Source organism: Mustela lutreola, chromosome 10 (genome assembly GCF_030435805.1).
Source record: "Mustela lutreola isolate mMusLut2 chromosome 10, mMusLut2.pri, whole genome shotgun sequence".
Lineage (NCBI taxonomy): Eukaryota > Metazoa > Chordata > Mammalia > Carnivora > Mustelidae > Mustela > Mustela lutreola.
In genome coordinates this window covers 17,149,222-17,171,180 of record NC_081299.1, presented here as the reverse complement: position 1 = coordinate 17,171,180, position 21,959 = coordinate 17,149,222, and the positions used below count along the sequence as shown (strand labels likewise).

Below are 21,959 nucleotides of genomic sequence, written 5' to 3'. Positions count from 1 at the left end.
ACAGTGATTTTCATTCCCAAATGTTTCTCGATTCCATCCTCTCCTCAAAATCCCTGCCATGGTCTTTCTTGGGCTCTTAAATGATGTCCACTCTCTCAGACTTTCCAGCGGCAAACTTCTCTAATGACAGTAGAGACCTCTCTTGGGGGGGGACAACTTTTAGGCAGAGCACGGCAGGCAAAACGATCTAGCAAGAGTTTTGTTTTCAGAGCTTCTTTTTCTGTCAAATGATTTATACTTTTTTTCCATCTTGACATAAAGTTTCCTTTTTTTTTCTTTTTAAAGCTTTTATTTATTTATTTGAGAGAGAGAGGATGAGCAGGGGGAGGGAGAGGGAGAAGCAGACTCCCCACTGAGCAGGGAGCCCGATGCGGGACTCTACACTATTTCTTTTCTCTGTGCCTCTGCCCGAGCCAGTCCCTCCACTTGCACACCCACACACTCTTAAGACTCAGGCCGCCACCTTCAGGAAACCTCCCTGCCGTCGGTCCCCCAAGGCTGCTGTGGTGCTCCTCGTCAGTCCTTCCCTAACACGGTCAGCTTCTCTGTCCCCATGTTTGCATCAGTCTCTCCTGCTAGCCTGTGAACTTCTTTGGGGCAAGAACTGGGGTTTTTGTTTTTGTTTGTTTGTTTTTTAGTTGAGTCAAATAGCCTCTCCCTAGCACACAACAGACCCTCGGCTAAGCTGTAGTTAACTGAGTAAGGGAATGAATGAATATGGACCAGGAAGAGAGGGCTAACTGCACTGGAGGGCCAAAGGAGGCTTCAGAGAGGGACCATTTAATCTAGCTCTTGAAGGATGAGATGGAAGGAATTTGCCAGGGGGAGAATGAGTGGAAGAACACTCCCGGAGAGACAACAGCAGGTATAAAGGCACTGGGGTTCTGACAGAATCTGCAGTAGTGGAGCAAACGGAAGCATGGCTTGCGTGGAGAGTAAATGAAGGAGAGCCAAGGGAAAAGGCAGTGCTCACGGGGTACTTCCCCTTTGCTTCAATCTTGACCAAGACACCCTGAAATTGATAAACACATCCACGGCTACTTCCAGTGGTATTGTGAGAGGGCCTATTCTTCTACCTTAAAAACAGAAAGCAGGTCATCTGAGCACAGGTGCAAAACCAGCCACACAGAACACAGAACCACCATGTTCAAACCAGCATGACCTCCAGCCATACAGAACCACTGTGTTCAAACCAGCGTGACCACCCTGCAGCCCTCAAGGAACGTACTCTCTAGAGAAGTTGTTATGTATGTAACCAAGAATCAGAGAAACTGCCACCACAGAGACCAGGCTTGATCAGCAAATCAAATATTGGAAGACCACTCAGGGGAACAGAGATGCCTAAGACAGGTTGGCTGATTCAGAGTCACCCATGGGCCTAGATTCCTCCCTGCCAAGTAAGAGGTCCCGCTGACCTGGAATGAGGGAATACTAGTTACGGTAACAACACCAGGAAAAATCAAACGGGAGACATAGTATTATTATTATTTTTTAAAAGATTTATTTATTTATTTATTGGACAGAGATCACAAGTAGGCAGAGAGGCAGGCAGAGAGAGGTGGAAGCAGGCTCCCCAGTGAGCAGAGAGCCCGATGCGAGGCTCGATCCCAGGACCCCAAGATCATGACCTGAGCCGAAGGCAGAGGCTTTAAACCCACTGAGCCACCCAGGCGCCCCGAGACATAGTATTATTAACATAAGTGAATGCTTTATATGCTTTCTCTTTTGTTGTTGTTGTTATGTTTTCTCATTCAAAGGACAGCCTCATGAGTCAGGTTATTACTGTCGCCATTTTACAGAAAAAGAAACTGAGGCTTGGTGAGTTAACAGAAACCACTGGCAATGGAACCCAGGTCTCTGGCTGTGAAAACAATGTCTTTTCTACTTCACCACAGACAAGGCTTCACTCTGCCTGAGCGATGAAGGAGGGAGAACCCTCTGTGTGGTGGGGAAAGGGGCACATTCAATTCCGGGTGTTAATGGGAAACACCAACTCCTGAGGGAGCACTCACCTCTCAGCCTTATTATCCTCAGGCTCCTGTTAGGATAGTTTCTATGCTAATAATTATCAGAGATCCAATCTTGTCCTCCCTCAAGTGCCAATACTCCTTTCAAAAGATACTTCCCTAATCACCTAAAAGAATCACAGCTCCCTTAGCGGTGGTCAGTTCCTCTTTTTACTTTCTGGTCTTAACGGGCAAGACACAGATAAGTCTTTCTCAGTCTGTTTTCTCCTCAAAGCAGAGGAGTTATACTTGTCGAATAAGTTGATAGCTAAATCAATAATACTTGTGTCAAGAACAGCAAAATAAAGAAAGAAATATCATGCTCTTGAAATAGCCCTTGAGGGCGCCTGGGTGGGTTAGTCCATTAGGCAGCTGCCTTTGGCTCAGGTCATGATCCCAGGGTCCTAGGATCAAGTCCCGCATCAGGCTTCTTGCTCAGCAGGGAGCCTGCTTCTCCCTCTGCCGCTCCTGCCTGTGCTCTTTCACTCTCTGACAAATAAATAAAATCTTAAAAAACAAACAAACAAACAAACAAAAAGAAATAGCACGTGATTCATTCAACTCTTTAGTGAGTCCCTACTCTGCCGCAGCGACTGTGTTTGGTGCTGGGTGTCCTAAGAGGGACAGACAGACCCCAACCTACACAAGGAGTCCCGTCTAGCAGGTGTGTTATTCAAAAGAAAAATTCCATGAGGGAAGCTCTGAATCTATCAGCAGCTAGAAGACAAGCCAAGGACTCAAAACAAAAATTCTACTGAGAGGGACGCCTGGGTGGCTCAGTTGGTTAAGCAGCTGCCTTCAGCTCAGGTCATGATCCCAGCGTCCTGGGATCGAGTCCCACATCAGGCTCCCTGCTCAGCAGGGAGCCTGCTTCTCTCCCTGTCTCTTCTTCCACTCTGTCTGCATGTGCTTGCTCCCTCTCTCTCTGACAAATAAATAAATAAAATCTTAAAAAAAAAAAAATTCTACTGAGGAAGAAGAAACACCTACAGATACATAAAAAAGATGATCGATCGTAGCAGTAATCCAGGAAATGCAAATTAAAGCCACAATGAAATGCTATTTCGAGCCCAGCGGAGTCAGTACCTGATGGGAATGGCAGGCTGGCAGACCTGAGGTGACGGGACGGTGAACGTGAGCAGGCACCGAAGGAGCACGGGGAGAGCAGGCACTCGGTCACTATTTTGCCAGCCCCAACACAGGAAAGCTAGAGTGGAGACGGCAAACAGGAAGCTCGAGGGCTACGTACAACTGGCCGCCATGTTTTGTTTGCCCTCACTGAATTTACAACATCAACATTTGCCAAGAGGAAAAATCAGAGAATTTCACAACTTCTCTCCAAAAATGGTAAAATTTGGCAGGTCTTGGGCCAGTCTCCACCAGGTATGTGCCGGAGCTGAGTAGCGGCAGAAGTCTGCCTTCTCACCGCATCCCCACTAGTCCCTCAGCCTCTGGCACTGGGGCTGCTGGGCCCACTTCAGTTACTTTGAGCTCTGAAAGCACTGAATTGTGCTCCCCCTTGACTGGAGATTTAATGGGATCCACTCTCGGGGACAGAATCCAGAGACTGGGATTACCAATTCTGCAATGGGGCCAGGAATTGGAGCCAGAGACAACTTCTTCAGCGAGATATTTACTTACTATTATCCCAAATCCTTACAACTTTGCAGGAAACCAAGGCTCAGAGAAGTGAAAAAATTGCTCAATGAATTGCAAAGCTGGGATGCAAACTCAGGAATCTGATTTAGGGTTTAAACCCTGTTAGGAGCTGTGCAAGAATTACATCATTTAATTCTCACTTCAACTCTGTAAGATGGGGACAATCATGATCTTTATTTGACTTAAGAGAAAATGAAGCCACAGAAAGGCAATGACTTGTCAAAGGTCACAGAGCTAGTAAGAAGAATGGGGCTGAGCCACAAGGCCTCCCTGTAGAGCCCGAATCTCAGGGCTACATGAGCAGGTTTCTGGAGCTTCGGGGGATCACGTTCCTGCCTCCCAAGTCTCACCAGTTCAGTCTTCGGGATCACCACTGCTCACAGGTCAGTGCCTGCCTTTCAAGACAGAAACACTTTGTGTTTGCTTTTACTACTAAAAGGGGACACCGCATACCAACCTGCAGCGGGCTGTCTGCCGTAACACACCACGGAGCACTTTCCATATCGGCATTGGTCCATCTCAGTGGAAATACGGTGAATTATTTAACTTAGCTCCTTATAAGCACTTAGGTTGTCTCCCGTTTCTTCTTATTTTATTAAATGATATAGTAAACACCCTGTTCACCTGAATTTGGGTACACTTGAACATTTATTTCTGTAGGATAATTCCAAGCAGAATTATGGGGTCAAGGTCATGCCTATATAAGATTTTGGTAGACGTTGTCAAGTTTCCCCCCAGAAAGGCTATCGACGTACATTCATTCCCACCAACAACCTATGAGAGCCTGCTTCCCACGCTCCTGTCTCCACAGGGTATAGCTCTCCGTTGCTTTCTCTGCACCACACTCAAGCTGCCTCCCTACGGCTGCCTTGTCATTTTTGTAATCAGTTCAGTTTCACCAGTATGATTACAACTATAAAAGGAGCAAAACAGAATCATCTATGTGTAGTGAAACGGGGGAGGGGTGCAGGAAACACACCAGAACAAGGGCAGCGACTGGATTACATGGGTCTGAACGGATTAGACTTTTTTCCCCAGTATTTTCCAAATGTTCTTGCATGAGGTTTGCTTAGATGACAATAGGGGGAAAACTTCTCCCTTGCTTCCCCCTTATTAATTTTTTAAAGAAAAGAGGCCCAGAGTGTGTCTTAGGGATGGCATGGAGGAGAGGAGCTAGGGATTGCTCCCTGTGAGCAGGATTTTGTGGAAGACGTGTCATCCCCTCGCCTCAAGTGGACAGGATGGGTAGTGACAATGGTGAAGAAGAAAAGGAAGTGGCTGGAGCTATACTCAAGGCCTGAGGCAAGAGGAAAGAGATTAGGAAAAGCCTAGAGCTTAACAGTCACTCAATGTTAAATCACACTTAACATTATTCACCTAAATTGCCCAAGCCTGATGTCAGTGGCCGGTCCTAGATTCTTACCCAACCCCCCGCCCCCAGCCACCAGATCCTGCTGACTCTATCTTCCTAGCCTCTCTCCAAATCCACTTGCTTCTCCCATCTCCTTGAGTTGAGGCTCTTATCCTCTCTCACCTGGATCACCAAAATAACCTCTCAACAACCACCACCTTGGCCCCCAGCCCCGTTCATTTCCCATAGAGCTGTCATTTCAGAGCAATTCTAACATACAAATCTGGTTTTGGGTAAAACCCTTCCCTATGGCCTGCAGTCCTGATTCTCGGTCCCGGCTACACATTAGAATCACCTAGGGAGTTTTTCAGATGACCCCAAGGAACCAAGTCCCCATATGCTGAGACTCAGACTAAACTGGTTTGGGGTGGGTCCAGATTTTTAGTTTTGTAAAACCTCCTCCCAGGTGATTCTAACGTGCAGCCAGGGTTGAGAACCACCGGGATCCATGGTATAGATCACAGCTTCCTTCCCATGGTTTTCAGGGACTCCATGTCATTCAATCTTTCAGCACATATGTATTTTTTTTTTTTAAGATTCTATTCATTTATTTGACAGAGATCACAAGTAGGCAGAGTCAGGCAGAGAGAGAGGAGGAAGCAGGCTCCCTGCTGAGCTGAGAGCCCGACGCGGGACTCGGGACTCCAAGGATCCTGGGACCATGACCCGAGCCGAAGGCAGAGGCCCCAACCCACTGAGCCACCCAGGCGCCCTGTATTTTTTTTTTTTTTAAAGATTTTATTTATGGGGCATCTGGATGGCTCAGTCGGTTAAGCGTCTGCCTTTAGCTCAGGTCATGATCCCAGGGTCCGGGGACTGAGCCCCATATCTGGCTCCCTGGTTGGTGGTGAGCCTGCTTCTCCCTCCCCCTCTGCTGCTCCTCCTTGCTTGTGCGCTCTCACTCACTCTCTCAAATAAATAAATAAAATATATATAAAGAAGATTTTATTTACTTATTTATCAGAGAGCACAGACAGAGAGGGAGTGGCAGGCAGAGGGAGAAGCAGACTCCCCCCCCTGAGCAAGGAGCCCCATGTGGGACTCGATCAGACTCTGGGATCATGACCTGAGCCAAAAGCAGACACTTAACTGACTGAGCCACCCAGGCAGCCCTCAACAAATATTTATTAAGCACCTGCCATGTACCAGAGAATCTGCTGGCACAGACGCTAAGCGAAGAGTAACACTTAGACCTATGGTTTATCAAGGGCAATCCAGCTCTTAGTATTCTGAGCCTTATTTCTGCCTCCTCTTACCTCTCACTCTGTTCTGTGATCATGACCTGAAACTTGCACTTCTGCAGCCTATGAACATGCCATTGTCTCAACCCAAATTCCACCCCTCAGCCTCCTGGCCTACTTAAGACTCAGCTTGAGAACCACTTCCTCTGAAAAGGCTTGACCTAACCCCAGCCCTGAATCTGCCCTGATGATCATCACACTTGCCACTGTACCTACTGTCATCGCTGTCCATTTCGCTGTCTGGTGCCCTCACTATCCTGAGAGCTCCTTGGGGACAGGGAGAGTGACTAAACCATCTCCCCATCCCCCATGGAGGTGCCAACTCTTGGGTCTGTAGAAGAGGTACTCCCAGGGGGGCAATAAATGGTATGAGCAAGGGATGAGCAGAATGGAAATGAGTTAGAGGAGAACTGCAGCCTCAGAAGCTTCGTGAAGCCGAATTCGGGATGTGAGTTTCAAAAACAGGCAGCCCTGTGACCACCAGGGAGGCGGGGAGAGAAACACAGTATTACAACTGAGAAAAACAGGCGCACCTGGGTGGCTCAGTTGGTTAAGCATCTGCCTTTGGCTCGGATCATGATTCCAGGGTCCTGGAATTGAGAGCTCCCTGCTCAGTGGGGAGTCTGCTTGTCCCTCTCCCACTGCCCTTGCTTGTGCTCTCTTTCTCAAATAAACAAATTGCTAAAACAACAACAACAGAGTAGAGCAGTGGTAGCAACCTGTTGCCTTCCTTCTTGCGTGGTGAAGTCTGTGTTCTAACTCATACGCTTATTATGTGACTTTGGGTTAGGGCTCCCCTACTATATGCAGGGCTGGTGGCAGGAGTACAAATGGAGGCCCATACTCCGTATGTCCGAAGAGCTAAAAATTATAAACTAACAAACCATTACATATAGCTTCTATTCTATTCTGCTACTTTAATAAAATTTACCTTCATAATGACCTGGAAGGCTAGGTTTAAATCTGGACTTCTCAGAGTTGTTGGGATTATGATGGCGCAAAGAAAATTAGTCCCTAACCTAGCCACTTCTCTTCCCACCTGTGGTAGGCAGGATAACGTGCCCTTTGCCCAAGGTATCCACAGCCAAAGCCCTGAGGACTATGAATCTGTTATTTCACACAGCAAAGAGGAATTAAGATTGCTAATCACCCAACCTGGAGATAGGGAGATGATCCTGGGTTATCTGGGTCGGCCCAATGCCATCACAAGGATCCTAACAAGGGAGAGAGCTGAGGCAAAAGAAATCACTGGAAAAGGCAAGTATATGGACTCTTCTATAGAGCCTCCGGGAAGGGGCAGAGCTCTGCCAGCACCTGGATGGCAGCCCACTGAGCCCCACTTCAGACTTCTGACCCCCAGAAATGTGGTTACCTCTGTGATAATTTTTTACAGTAACACTAGGAGCCTAGTACATTGCCTGAGGCTCTGTCCTGCACGAGGGCCTCAGGCTCACCTGTGGGGCCATTTCAGCCACAAAACCAAAGTCACACTCCCCCAAACAACTGCCCCTTTGGTACCCCTTGGGCCCGGGGGGACACAAACTAGCGTTCTTGGGAGGAAAGACACACAGAGGAGACTCTGGAAGAGGGCTGAGGCTATTTGAGCAAGGAAAGGTGGCTTTTTGGCACTTAGAGTATGGTCTGGAAGAGGTATGGGCTCTGGGTTGGCACAATTTCTGGACCACTTGGCTTTCTCACCCTGTAGGGAGGGACACAGCTCCTAAAGGGGGTCCAGGGAAGGACCCTGTAACGCACAGAGCCCAAGAGCTCACACACAGCACTGTCATGGGTCAAATGGCTTTGCCTCCCCAAGCCTCATCTGTAAAGCCAACCATTCAGATCATTACTGAGTACCTCCTCTGTGCCACGTGTTACGCTTAGCGACAGCTGAATGGTAGGTCAAGCAGCTAGCTGATACGGAGGAATCCCTTGATAACATTAATTTACTTCCCCTCCTGCTTAATCTCAACTGAGTCGTGGGCTTGCAAATTAGAAATAGAAACCCCATGCTCAAACTTTTCAGGGGACTTCATCTGCTCCTGGGAGGAACCTAAAATGCTTTGCAAGGCCCTGCAAACCCAATGTGCCCTCCCCACTCCGCCTCCTCCTGTGCTCCTCTGCACAGACCTTGGGAGTCCCCAACTGCACCAAGGGCCTTCCCTGCTCCTGCCTGGCCTTCCCTTGCTGTTCCTTCTGTCTGCAAGGGTGTGTCCTCCACACATACCCACCCCTCTACCACCAATCTCTTTTAGGGCTTAGTTTAAATACCATTCTCTTGAGGAAGCCCTTCTGTTTCCCCCACCCCACTAACTAGAGCAGCTTTTTTTTTTTTTTTAAAGATTTTATTTATTTATTTGATAGAGAGATCACAAGTAGGCAGAGAGGCAGGCAGAGAGAGAGAGAGAGAGGAGGAAGCAGGCTCCCTGATGAGCAGAGAGCCCGATGCGGGGCTCGATCCCAGGACCCTGAGATCATGACCTGAGCCGAAAGCAGAGGCTCAACCCACTAAGCCACCCAGGTGCCCCAGCAGCAGCTTTACCTGCTATCTTCTCTTCCAGGTCCACGTAGCCCTCTCTGGCCCTTACCATGATAACCATCATATGACCATCTGGGTGACTTTTTGTGGTTAACAGAACATGAATCTATTTTTGTAACTTCATTTTTTTCAAGACAGAGTCCCAAGGGCGCCTGGGTGGCTCAGTGGGTTAAGCCGCTGCCTTCGGCTCAGGTCATGATCTCAGGGTCCTGGGATCGAGCCCCGCATCAGCCTCTCTGCTCAGAGGGGAGCCTGCTTCCCTTCCCCTCTCTCTGCCTGCCTCTCTGCCTACTGTGATCTCTCTCTGTCAAATAAATAAATAAAATCTTAAAAAAAAAAAAAAAAGACAGAGTCCCAAATGTATTACTTTTTATTTTTACTGTTTTTTTTTACCTTTCTCCTGGCAAAATAGACACAACATAAAATTAACCATTTTCGCCATTTTTAAGGGTCCAGTTCAGTGGCATTAAGTACATTCATGGTCAAGGGACCAGCACCTCTAGCCATCTCCAGGACTTTTCCACCATCCCAAACTGAAACGCAACACCCATGAGACAGTAAGTCCCTATTGTCCCCTCCCCTCAGTTCCTGGGGACAATGTCCTACTGTCTCTGTGAATCTGACTAGGGACCTCATATACGTGGAATCATACAATACTTGTCCTTTTGTCACCAGCTTATTTCACATGGCACAATGCCTTCAACGTTCCTCCAATTTGTAACGTGTCAGAATTTTGCTTTATCTTATTTTCTCGCTCCCTCTTAAGGCTGAATACTGTTCTGTCGCTGTGGATGTGCGACATGTGTTTATATACTCATCCGTCGATGGGTACTTGGGCTGCTACCACCTGTTAACGATTGTGGATAGTGCTGCCACGAACATGGGCGTGAAGAGTTCTGTTCCCTTGCTTTCAATTTTTCTGTATCTATATGTGGAAGTGGAATTGCTGGATCAAATGGTAATTCTATGATTAATATAGGTTGTTTTTTATCTGTTCTTCTACTCTCCTGGCTCCCTTCCTCCGCCACAGCCTTTAGCCCCGTGAGGGGAGGGACCATGTCTGTCTTCTGGGACCAGCATGAGCCGGTGCTTCAATCAGTGTTTGTTCAGTGAATGAACAAAAGGCAACTTGGCTGATTTGGGGGCAGGAGGCCTGAAGCAGATGGAAACAGAAGGGGCAGAGATCCCTGACAGGTTTTCTGTCCCAGAGGGCGCCACACCAAAGACGGTGCCCACAAGGGGGTCCGTTTTGTTCCAGTTTTTGTTTTTGTTTTTTTAAAGTTTCCATGCCTTTTTGTGGGGCTCACCCTCCCTCTGGTCTTAAAGCTTTTAGAAGGAATCATATAAAAGGGAGTTCAAGTATCTTAGCCTCTCTTTTCTTCTTGAGGCAACAGAGCATAATGTGAAAGCTGTTTTTTGAGTCAGAGGAATGAGCTTAGAATTCAGGCTCCCCCGCTTCCTGGTAGTGACTCTGAGCCTGTCTTTTGTCATCTGTAAAATGGGAATATTATACAATTCATAGTGCAATTTTAAAGATTATCTCAAATATGTAAACAGCCTGGAACAAAGGAGGTGCTGTCAATGCTGGTTCTCCCTTATCTCCTTTTCTAAGAGCCACTACACACATCATGTGTGCTCAGCTGGCCGGCATGATAAGCCCTATTTGAAAGCCTTTATGGTTTTGATCACCATGAGGCAACTTCTAAAACAGAGACCAAAGGAACGTATTCTGGCAGAGAGGAGCTCATTATACACCATGCGTTCTCTCCACGGAGGCTGAGCCCACAATTAGAGGTGAACTGGTCCTTACTATTCTCAGGTCAAAAACGTTAGGCATGCTGACAAACACTGAACACATCTGAAACGATGACGACAAGAACACCTCAAGGATGCGCCATGCTGGACTTTGCGTGGCACTTCCTCACAGGTTCTCTTTCAAGCCTGGCAGGAAGCAGATGGAGAGCTGGAGGAGTCGTCTCAGGTTACAAAGGCTGCATATGGCAGTGGGGTATAATGAAAAGCATTCAAAAGATCTGGGTTCAAATTCCAACTCTGCCCTTCATTCATGTTGTGATTTTAGGCAAGATCAAGTAAATGAGACCCAGCTCAGAAATGATCATTACTGAGGCATATGACTTTCAGTCATTTGTCCTACAATGCATGGTATTTTGCTTCTTTGAGAGACAGGAAGGAAAAACTGAATACACAGGGGCAAAGGACAGCAAGTTCTACTCAGAGTATGTTTGGAAGACCATCACCTGTGAAATGCAGATTCTCAACCCCATGGCAAATCTACTGAATCAGAATCCTTGGGAGGTCCGGGATCCATGTTTTCATAAGCGCTAGGAAATTTGCAAGCCTGCTAATGGTGTGAGAAGCGCTTTGCTATGCACAATGCATAAACGAATTCATTTTGTATTCTGGTAACTCCCAACTTTATACTAACTTCCTCCACTTGTAACTGCTTACCTGACATCTTCATATAGACATCTCAAATATAATGTGTCTAAAACCAAACTCTTGATTTCTCTCTTTACATCTGCTCCTTTTGTAGGCCTTCACTGGGAACCGGCTCGGCAGTCACCCAACTGTTTAAACCAAGAACCTAGGTGCCAATCTTGATGTCATCCTCTCTCCAGGGTCCCTTTATCCAATCTGATTCATCAACAAATCCTGTCAATCATCTTCAGGTAGATGCAGAATGAAACATCTAGAATACTTCCCTACTCACCACAGCTGCACCACTACCAAGCTGAAGTCCCTCACACTCGCTGAAGGGTCTCCAATCCATCCTCTGCCCTCAAAGCCTGCGGTCCTCACTGCTAATCTTGGAAAAACATGCATGACGATTGGCTCAATCTAGAGACCCTGAGATCCTGACCTGAGCCGAAATCTAGAGTCGGATGCTTAACCAACTCAATCACTAAGTAGCACTGCTCTCTCTCTCTCTCTCTTTTTTTTTTTTAAATTTGACAGAGAGAGAGATCACAAGTGGGCAGAGAGGCAGGCAGAGAGAGTGGGGGAAGCAGGCTCCTTGCTGAGCAGAAAGCCCGATGCGGGGCTCGATCCCAGGACCCTGAGATCATGACCTGAGCAGAACGCAGAGGCTTAACCCACTGAGCCACCCAGGCATCCCTCTACTATTTTTTAATTGAAAATTCTATGGAGTTAATTGCAGACTCACACACAGTCATAAGAAAATGTATATTTTTCCCAGCTTTCCCCAGTGGAAATGGTTTGCAAAATTATAGTATTATATCACATCAGGATTCTAACATTGATACATCCTCCTCATTTTTGTCGAACTTATTTGTATGTGTATGACTTCTACTTTTTGCAACTCTGTAAGTCTAAAATTATTCCAAAATAAAAAGTTAAAGGGGTGCCTGGCAGACTCAGATAAAGGAGCGCACAGCTCTTGGTTTCGGGCTGTGAGTTCAAGGTCCCCCTTGGGGGAAGAGCTTGCTAAAATAAATAAACTTAAAACAATAATAAAAAGTTAAAGAAAAAAGGTAGCTGATGAAACGCCACAGCAGGGGAACCTACATCAGACTTCTTCAATCCCCTTTCCAGACCCACCCTCTGCCACCCTTCCGCCACACAACAAATCCAAAGTCTTGTCTTTTCTTTTATCTTTTCTTTTTTTTTTTTTTTAAGATTTTATTTATTTACTTGACAGGCAGCACAAACAGAAGGAGCGCGGCAGGCAGAGGCAGAGGGAGAAGAAGGTTCCCTGCTGAGCAGGGAGCCTGCCATAGTGCTCAATCCCAGGATCCCGGCATCATGACCTGAGCTGAAGGCAGACGCTTAACTGACTGAGTCACCCCAGTGCCCTCTGAAGTCTTTTCAACCACAGCCTCTTTTCCTTCCTTTCTCTCACTCTCTTGCTGTGCTTAGCATACTGGCCTTCTTGCTGTTTCTCAAAGCAGCCAAGTCCTTTCTCATGGCAAGATCTCTGTTAGTTACCCAATCGAGAATTAGCGCTGCCCTTGGAGATTCACAAGGCTGCCTCCTTCTCGTCCTTCTTCCGCTGGAATGTAACTCCCCTAACTTCCGAACACCTTCTGTCATTCTCTACCGAGTTACATTTCATACCACTTCATGGTTGTTTGATGTTATACATTTGTTTACTAAATGTAAGCTCCACAAGAGTATGTACACCCAGAGATTAAACAGTGCCTGAAACATAGCAGCCTTTGACAAACATTTGTGAGACGAGTAACGAGACTGATGATATCTGCTCCGTTCTATTTGATTGAATTTGGTTCGAAACAAAGGCTGTTTAGAAGTTGCTGATGCAGGGTGCCTGGGTGGCTCAGTCTGTTAACTGTCTGCCTTTGGCTCAGGTTATGATCTGGGGGTTCTGGGATGGAGCCTTGCATAAGGTTCCCTGCTCAGCAGGGAGTCTGCTTCTCCCTCTCCCCCTCCCCTTTATTCGTGTGTGCCTGTTCTCTCAAATACATACATACATACACACATACACACATAAAATCTTTTAAAAAATGTTTACCTTAAAAAAAAGTTGCTGATACTTGTTGGGGACCTACTATATGGCAGACACTATACAGGAATGGTCTTATTTAGTTCTCAATGATCTTGTGCAACAGTATTTTCTCCACTTTTTTGGACAAGGAAACTGAAGCTCAAAGAGGTCAATGCATAAGCTCAAGTTCAACAGTACATGGCAGGTCTGAATTTAAGGTCACTTTATCTTAGTTCTAACTGCTATTACAGCCCAGTAGGAGTCAGTCTTGGCAGAAGCCACCAGTCTGTACAATTATGTGTCTCTAGTTTAGATGAATGAGGCTTATTTAAGATTTCAGATGGTCTAGACACCTTTTATACTTTTTACCTGGAGACCCTCCTTGGATCTTACTCTAATATGTCAACTTCTCTCTTAAAATATAAACCCTCAAACTGACTCGTCTTCCAAATATTCTCTAATCAGTGGCAAATGCTTTGAAAGACTAGACCAGGGTACTAGGTTAATGTGTCTCAAGCTAAGCTCCCTGGCCTGTAACTGCTTTTCAGAACTACACTCGATGACTTCATTTGTTGTTTCCACTTTGATAACATGAGAAAAATATAGCCTTAAAAATTATAGAACAAAGCCTATCATATCTATAGAGAACTCCTGATATTCTGGAGGGATAGAAGACTTTTGAGAATTCTCCAAATGTATACTTCTATGTAACTGCCTCCAAAACATGAAATAAAGTGTACTGGGAAAAAGGACCGTCAGATAACTGCTGATCATGTAAATCCAGGGCTACGGTGCCTTGTAAAGCTAGGAAACTCTCCAACTTTCGCTTGACCTGTTCCATCTCCTCAGATGTGTGATTTTTACACTGGATTAAAAATTTTTTTGAAGATTTTGTTAATTTATTTGACAGTGAGAGACATAGTGAGAGCGGGAACACAAGCAGAGGGAGTGGGAGAGGGAGAGGTAGGCTTCCTGCAGAGCAGGGAGCCCCATGCAGAGCTTGATCCCAGGACCCTGGGATCATGACCTGAACCAAAGGCAGCTGCTTAACAACTGAGCCACCTAGGCACCCCTACACTGGATGAAGATATTGAAAACAAATGGCTTTCCCTCTTTGCTGCAGGGTACACAGCGCTGCCTACACAGAGGCTGAGCCACATCGCAACCCATGTCTTGTTTATTGTCCATCTCTCCTTTAGAATGTAAGCACGAAGGCAGGGATCTTTGTCTCTGTTCATTAATGTATCCTAAGAACCTTAAAACAGTGTCGAGCACAGAGGAGGCACTCAAAAAATTATTCAATAAATGACTTTAGGGGCACCTGGGTGGCTCAGTGGGTAAAAGCCTGCCTTCTGTCATGATCCCAGAGTCCTGGGATCGAGCCCCACGTCGGGCTCTCCTCTCAGCAGGGAGCCTGCTTCCTCTTCTCTCTCTGCCTAATTGTAATCTCTATCTGTCAAATAAATAAATAAAATCTTAAAAAAAAAATAAATGACTTTAGAAGGGCACTTTTTTTTTAGACAGTTATGGATTTATTTTAGCACACTAGAAATTAATAAGCGTGCAAGCCTGAAGGGTCAGTAGCAACAGGTTCTTTCAGGACCTGTATTAAATAGTATTTCCTTTAAAAAAAAAAATGATTTTATTAGACAGAAAGAGAGGGAGCATGAACAAGTTGGGGAGGTGGCCTGGGAGGGGCAGAGGGAGAAGCCAACTCTCTGCTGAGCAGGGAGCCTGACCCAGGGCTTGATCCCAGACCCTGGATCATGACCTGAGCCGAAGGCAGACTCTTATTAACCAACCTGAGCCTTAACTGGTCCTGAGCCACCCAGGAGTCCCAAATAAGAGGATTTCCCAAGTAACCTGAAGATACTATATACAGCAGAGACAGACAAATTTGCCCTCTATACAGCACAGACAGGCAAATTCAAATCCTTTGCCAGAGGGACACCAGAGGGACTTCGAGAACAAGAATTGTATCCTAGACTCTTCAGATCTGGCCGTGCATACAAATCATCTAGGAAACTTGCCAAAAGTAGATTCTTGGGTTCTCTAAGCTTTCTGGGTTTGGGGCCCAGACTCTATACTTTAAATGAACGTCTCAGGTGATTTTAACAGTCCAGTATCGGTGAAGGATTAAGTCTTAGGGACTACTGGATCAGATGACCTGGGGGCTTTCCCCCCCTCCAATATTTTATTTATTTGACAAAGAGAGAGAGATCACAAGTAGGCAGAGACGCAAGCAGAGAGAGAGGGGGAAGCAGGCTCCCCACTGAGCAGAGAGCCCAATGGGGGGCTTGATCCCAGGACCCTGAGATCATGACCTGAGCAGAAGGCAGAGGCTTAACCCACTGAGCCACCCAGGTGCCCCTCTGAGGGCTCTCCTAACTAAGAAGTTCTAGCTTTGTTATTGAGACATGACTGACTACACCGCAGAACAATGTTTTTCAGACCGCAGATTTAATGGGTTAGAACCAGCATTAGGAAAAAATTACACACAGACTAAAAATGCGGATGCATGGCGTACAGTAAGGGTTATCATTCCTTAAACCATTTTTTCAATGGTGAGTGCATGTACAGTGGTAACACAAAATACATTTAGTTCTTAAGAGAACTGTGGTTAAAAAATATTGGCAAGCCACTGCTGTTGAGAAAAATGAACCTTAACTTTCTTTTTTTTTTTTTTCCTAAGATTTTATTCATTTATTTGACAGACAGAGATCAGAAGTAGGCAGAGAGGCAGGCAGAGAGAGAGGAGGAAGCAGGCTCCCTGCTGAGCAGAGAGCCCGATGCGGGGCTCGATCCCAGGACCCTGGGATCATGACCTTAGCCGAAGGCAGAGGCTTTAACCCACTGAGCCACCCAGGCGCCCCGAACCTTAACTTTCTATGTAATAAAAATGTGAATTTCTGAGCCCCAATAAGTTCAAGTTTCCGAGTGCAGTTCAGGAATATGTATTTTTAACAGGTAACTGATGCAGATGGCCCTAGACCACATGTGGACTACTGTGTTCTGTGAACTCAAACCTGTCCACAGGACCTAACTCCCCCAGAGCTTTTCAATTTTGGGGGCTAGGGTACAGTATGGAATGCCCTCAGGAGGAACAAATCCAACCCTCCTTTTTGTGGTGGCAGTAGGGGATGACCTGGAAAAGCACAGTTAGCATCACTCTGTCATATTGAGCAGGAATCCTATTTTGCTATTTATAACAGGGCAGTGGATTTCTTTTCTACCTGAGAAGCTGGGGAGGTAGGATGGACATGGGACTTTTTGTCCACTGAGCAGCAGACTGTATCTGTTTGGTTCAAGGCTGTGCTTTTTAAGGTAAGCGCTCAAGCACATGTTGAATGAATGTCAAGAGACAGAAATCCTGAACTGAACAGACAGGAAACTGTAAGTGGTCCCTCTCCAAGTTGCCATCACTCCCAAAACCCAGTTCTTCTTTTTTTTTAATTTTTCTTCTCTTTTTTTTTTTCAGATTTTATTTATTTATTTGACAGGCAGAGATTACAAGTAGGTTGAGAGGCAGGCAGAGAAGAGGAGGAAGCAGGCTCCCCGCGGAGCAGAGAGCCTGATGTGGGGCTCGATCCCAGGACCCTGGGATCATGACCTGAGCCGAAGGCAGAGGCTTTAACCCACTGAGCCACCCAGGCGCCCCTAAATTTTTCTTTTTAAGTAATCTCTACACCCAACATGGGCTCAAACCCACAGCCCTGCCTTTGAAGAATAGCTCCATTACCACCACCGTGACTTTGGACAATTCATTTCCTCCTCTGTGCCTTTCTCTGTGTCTTAATCACTGTTAGCACCTCACAGTGCCATGAAAATGAAATAAGTTAATCGGTGCCTGTCAGAAAGAATCCTGACATCCAAGAAAGCAGAACCCTCCCCTGGAGTTTGCCTCCATGACCTCTCATGGGCCCAACAACCATTGTGTAATCTATCTGCTATCAGTAGAGGTAGAGGAGACACCAGCTGGCAGCTAGTGGGGTTCTTCATGGGAAAGGAGCCTATGCTATCCATCAGGGACCTACATGGTATTGGAGATGCTTAGGGGCACCAGGGTGGCTCAGTTCATTAAGCATCTGCCTGTGGCTCGGGTCATGATCCCAGGAGGGAGTCTGTTTCTCCCTCTGCCACTCCACCCACTTGTGCTTGCTCATTCTCTCTCAAATAAATACAAATCTAAAAACAAAAACAAAAACAACAGCTGAGATGCTTTAATTCCAAATTCTGTGCCCTTACACACCATGATATACCACATGTTTAAGCAGAACCAATCTCTAAAAGCAAAAAACCAGAAATACACTATAGGAAAACACTTTCAGAGGCAGTCACCATGGTATTAAAGGGTTAAAAGTCTTGCTATCAAAGCACATTCAACAGGGTAACTGAGGGAGGTGTAGAACAGCACTTTGAATGCCTTTGCCTTCCAAGCTACTTTCACACCCCAGGTTAACTGTGGACATAATTTATCTAAAAGCCAATTAAATTAATAGTGATACATACAATTATGTAACACCTTAAAATCAAATTATAAAAGGTCCTCAACTGATACAATCACAACTCCTCATTTTTGTTCGGATTTGTGAAAACACAAACCTCTGCATCTGTTTCCTGAGCCTTCCTGCACCTGGAGCAGAGTGAAGTTCTGTCCTCCTGGTGGTGCCCCAGGCGCGTTACTCTGGATTCCCCCCTGACAACCACACACTGTGGTTTCCATAACAAGCTGCTTGCAAGTGGTTCTCTACCCCCAGGCACCAGTTAGGTCCCTAGTGAATGGCAGCTTAAACTATCCACGTGGGTGGTTCCTGGGCCCTGACCTGGTCACTCACCTGGAAAGCCTGGGCCTTAACCCCTTAGGACTCAGCCACTGGCAGCCTACTACTCACTGTTGTCCTTACCTACGAGTTGGCTGGAGCACCTCAACCGACATGTGGACTTTAACAGACTGCGCCTAGCAGGTGGTTAAACTGCACCAAAAGGCAAAAGCACAAAATCAGAAGATAAAAAGTTCATAAAGTCTCAGACAAAATCTAGCAGGTCAGTCTGCTCTGGAGGGCCAGATGGCTTGCAATTTTTTTTGTTCTTGTCTTTGGGTCATGATGCTAACAGGGCAAGCAAAGCAGAAAACAGAACACAGATGACGTCTCTCCAGCTTAGTGTTCTTTTAACACCACACCATCAGATAACTTGAAGATACTATGCAAGGACCTCACAGATACTGCACAGAGGGCCAAAACAAGAGCTTGTATTAGGGCACGGGGCAGTACTACAGAACTCACTCGGATATTCAGTGCTGGCCACACAGATAATGCAGTATATCCCATACCTCTAAAAGATGGTGTATTATAAAGCCGCCATAATGACACGAGAATATACTTAAGAGGAAAAAAACACAAATTAAAATTATATCTTGGGGGTGCCTGGGTGGCTCAGTAGGTTAAAGCCCCTGCCTTTGGCTCAGGTCATGAACCCAGGGTCCTGGGATCAAGTCCCACATCGGACTCTGCTTGGCAGGGAGTTTGCTTCCCTTCCTCTCTCTCTACCTGCCTTTCTGCCTACTTGTAATCTGTCAAATAAATAAAATCTTAAAAAAAAAAAAAAAAAGCCTACAAAGTACAGCTCTGTTTGCTAACTAGTGTTTCTCATAGAGGAGGAGCACCTACTGTCCCTAGACCTGCAATCATCATGTATCTTAGTTACTGGGCACACAGTCCTACGGATTGGTATTTCCTACCAACCAGCTCAAAATAGTAACATATCCATGTACACACACTATTCTGAAAAATATTGGATCCCATCTTTAAAAAGAACCCTAGACTACTCTTACCTGGATTGATCTCCCCTTTGCCCAGGGGAAACTTAAGTAGTTTCCCCATTTCCTTTAAAAATCTATCTTACTGCAGAAGCAGTAATGGCAGGTTGTGATGTGGCCTCTCACTAGCCTGATCTGATCTACTCTGGACTTCCACCCTTGCTCTCCAGTTATAATCTCCTGGCCGTTTGTCAACCACACTGGTTCCCTCCAAGCCTTCGCACAGCTAGCTGGCCCCATCTCATTACCTGCTCGAGTATCAGTGACCATCCTGTACCCACGCACACAGCGACTCACTACTTGCGTTATTATCCTGAATCCTAAAATGTTTGACACCCCTGACCTATAGGCACTAATACAAACAGCAGCCCTAGTTAAAGAAAAAATTGAAAGACATCACAAAAAAAATTTTAAATACCCCAGGATCGGGACAGATTATTGCCCCAGACTGAGAACACTGTCATAGAGGATAGTTGAGGAACTAGAACATTCACTCAGCAAAGTAGCATCCAGTATTTTCTGGGCCTGGTACTGGAATAGATGCCTGCTGGAGCACTACTGTATTCTGAAGACAACCATGTGACATGGGGGCAGAGGGTGACCTAACACTGATCTAAGTTTTTTCATGGATAATGCTGAAGTAATGAGAAAAACAGCCACACAGCAAGAACTTCACAAAACTAAATTTATTAAAGAAATCTCCATGGGTATTAGGTCTTCCCTCCCTGTTTTAGCACTAGTATGTAGGTAGTTTTTAGGCATTAGTGTGTGCACACAATTACCTATGGATCTCATTAGAAAGGCAGATTCTAATTCAGTAGACCTGAGGTGAGGCCCAAGAATTTTAGCTAAACCCCAGGGGACTGTATCCACTTAGTAGCAAGTGAATGGATGTAAACTCAAAACGAATGTCCTTTAGAAACCAATGTGAAATGTTTGGAAGTCATGCTTCTAACCAGGACAGGAGGCAAGCTTTCCTGGCCCTGACCCCTCTGAAGTGGTTAGGGAAGTCTCCCATTTGTTCCAGGCTCCAACATGTTTCAGGACTCACCCAGACTATCACTGAGAGGTAGGGCTGAAACCCAGTCAGATCACCAAACTCCCAAGAGTTCCTTTTTCTACTAGGCCAGGAGCCCAGGGAGTTTAATTTTTAAAAATGGGGAGTCAGGGGCACCTGGGTGGCTCAGTCTTTAAGTCTGAGCCTTCAGCTCAGGTCATGATCCCAGGGTCCTGGGATTGAGCCACACACTGGGCTCCCTGCTCCGCAGGAAGCCTGCTTTCCCTCTCCCACTCACCCTGCTTGTGCTCTTGTTCTTGCGGTCTCTGTTAAATAAATAAATAAAATATTTTTTAAAGGTGGGGAAGGGAGTCAACTCAACTGAATACATGACATGGCAGGACCAAATGAAGGATAGGGAGGTTCATATTAAATAGGAACCCAAACAGAAAAAGATACAGATAACAACAAATGGCTGCAGCAGTAGTAAAGGGCCATTCACTTTCTACACTTACTTCTGAAATGCTTTAAACAAAATGAGCATAATGCTACCTGCTCTGTACAATATACTGACTCCCCAAGGCAGCTAGCACCCGCCGGCAGAAGTTATATATATTCACCAACAATTTGTTCTCACGTGTATATTCCAGTTGTAGTTGTTACTGTAATTACAGAGGTTAAGACAAGTCAAGTACCCCCTCCCGCCATGAAGCTGAACCACAAGAATCACTCCCACACAAGTTTCACTCTGTTTATAATGTGATAGTGCTGGCCCTACAGTCAGACTGGAAAGTGAATGCATGCTAATATTTTAAGTGAAACACAAAGTATATGGTAATACATTTTATAATTCTCCCCTTTAACCAACTGTATCTGACCTCTCTGGGTAAGACTTCATTATCACAAAGACAGAAATGTCATATTTCCATAACAATGAAGGCACATCAAAGAGATTTCTGGGTTTTAAAGTAACTACAAAGGCAGGCAAGAAATTAGAGAACCATTTAATGGCAGTGAAAAGGCCGCTTGAGAAAAACTGAACTCATTAGTCACAAGTGAGTAAATTATTGAACTGAATTAAAAGGTGTTCAAAATGTAAACCCTAAATGGAAAACTATGAACCATCAGCCAAGCACTGTGTCCAATGGCCAGAGAAATGGTGACTTTTGAATGTCACTGGTTCAGTGACAAGGAAAAGACAAGAAGTTTTACTTTCACACCAGAGGAAGAGCTAACTATTAAGGGTAACATTTCTCATATACTAAATTAGCCCACAAAATTAGCCCCTTTTGAGCCCTACATGCCTGGCACAAGTCTAAGAATTCTGTAAGTATTAAACTATTTAACCTTCTGAGGGCTATCACTAGTCTCCATGATACAGATGAGAAACTGGGGCAGAGATGAACTTGCTTAAGGTAGCACAGCAGATAAAGAGGAGGACAGGAATCAAATCCAGGAAATCTGCCTCAAACAGCATGCTCTTCTAAGCTTATTTTTGCTTCAACAATCCTATACATTCTCATTTTAAAGGAAAACGGAATCTGAACAGTTAAATCAAAATTTAATCCCAAACATGACACGCTGAAGCCTGTAAAATTCCCTTCCTCAGACACAAGTGCTGGTATAATCTCTAGTGAAAAACAGAATTACTAAATAGAAGGGAGCCTCCTGCAACATGGGAACACTGTACCCCACCTTTAACCAAAGCGCTACATTCAAACCCCAGCACTATATTCATACCCTCCCCTCCTCTACAATCAGTTTCCATGTGACTACTGCACCGCCACAGCCTAACGACAAGAGTGTGG

At 45.6% G+C, this 21,959-nt stretch overlaps 1 long non-coding RNA gene across 1 annotated transcript in view; it reads left to right on the top strand.

Moving 5' to 3' along the window:
- The window catches only part of LOC131809726 (uncharacterized), a 46,646-nt gene extending 33,389 nt beyond the window's left edge, over window positions 1–13,257 (top strand). Inside the window, exon 4 of the long non-coding RNA XR_009345271.1 lies at window positions 11,408–13,257. This is a non-coding gene — a long non-coding RNA (uncharacterized LOC131809726). The remainder of the gene's footprint in view (window positions 1–11,407) is intronic.
- The last annotated feature ends 8,702 nt before the right edge of the window (window positions 13,258–21,959 follow it).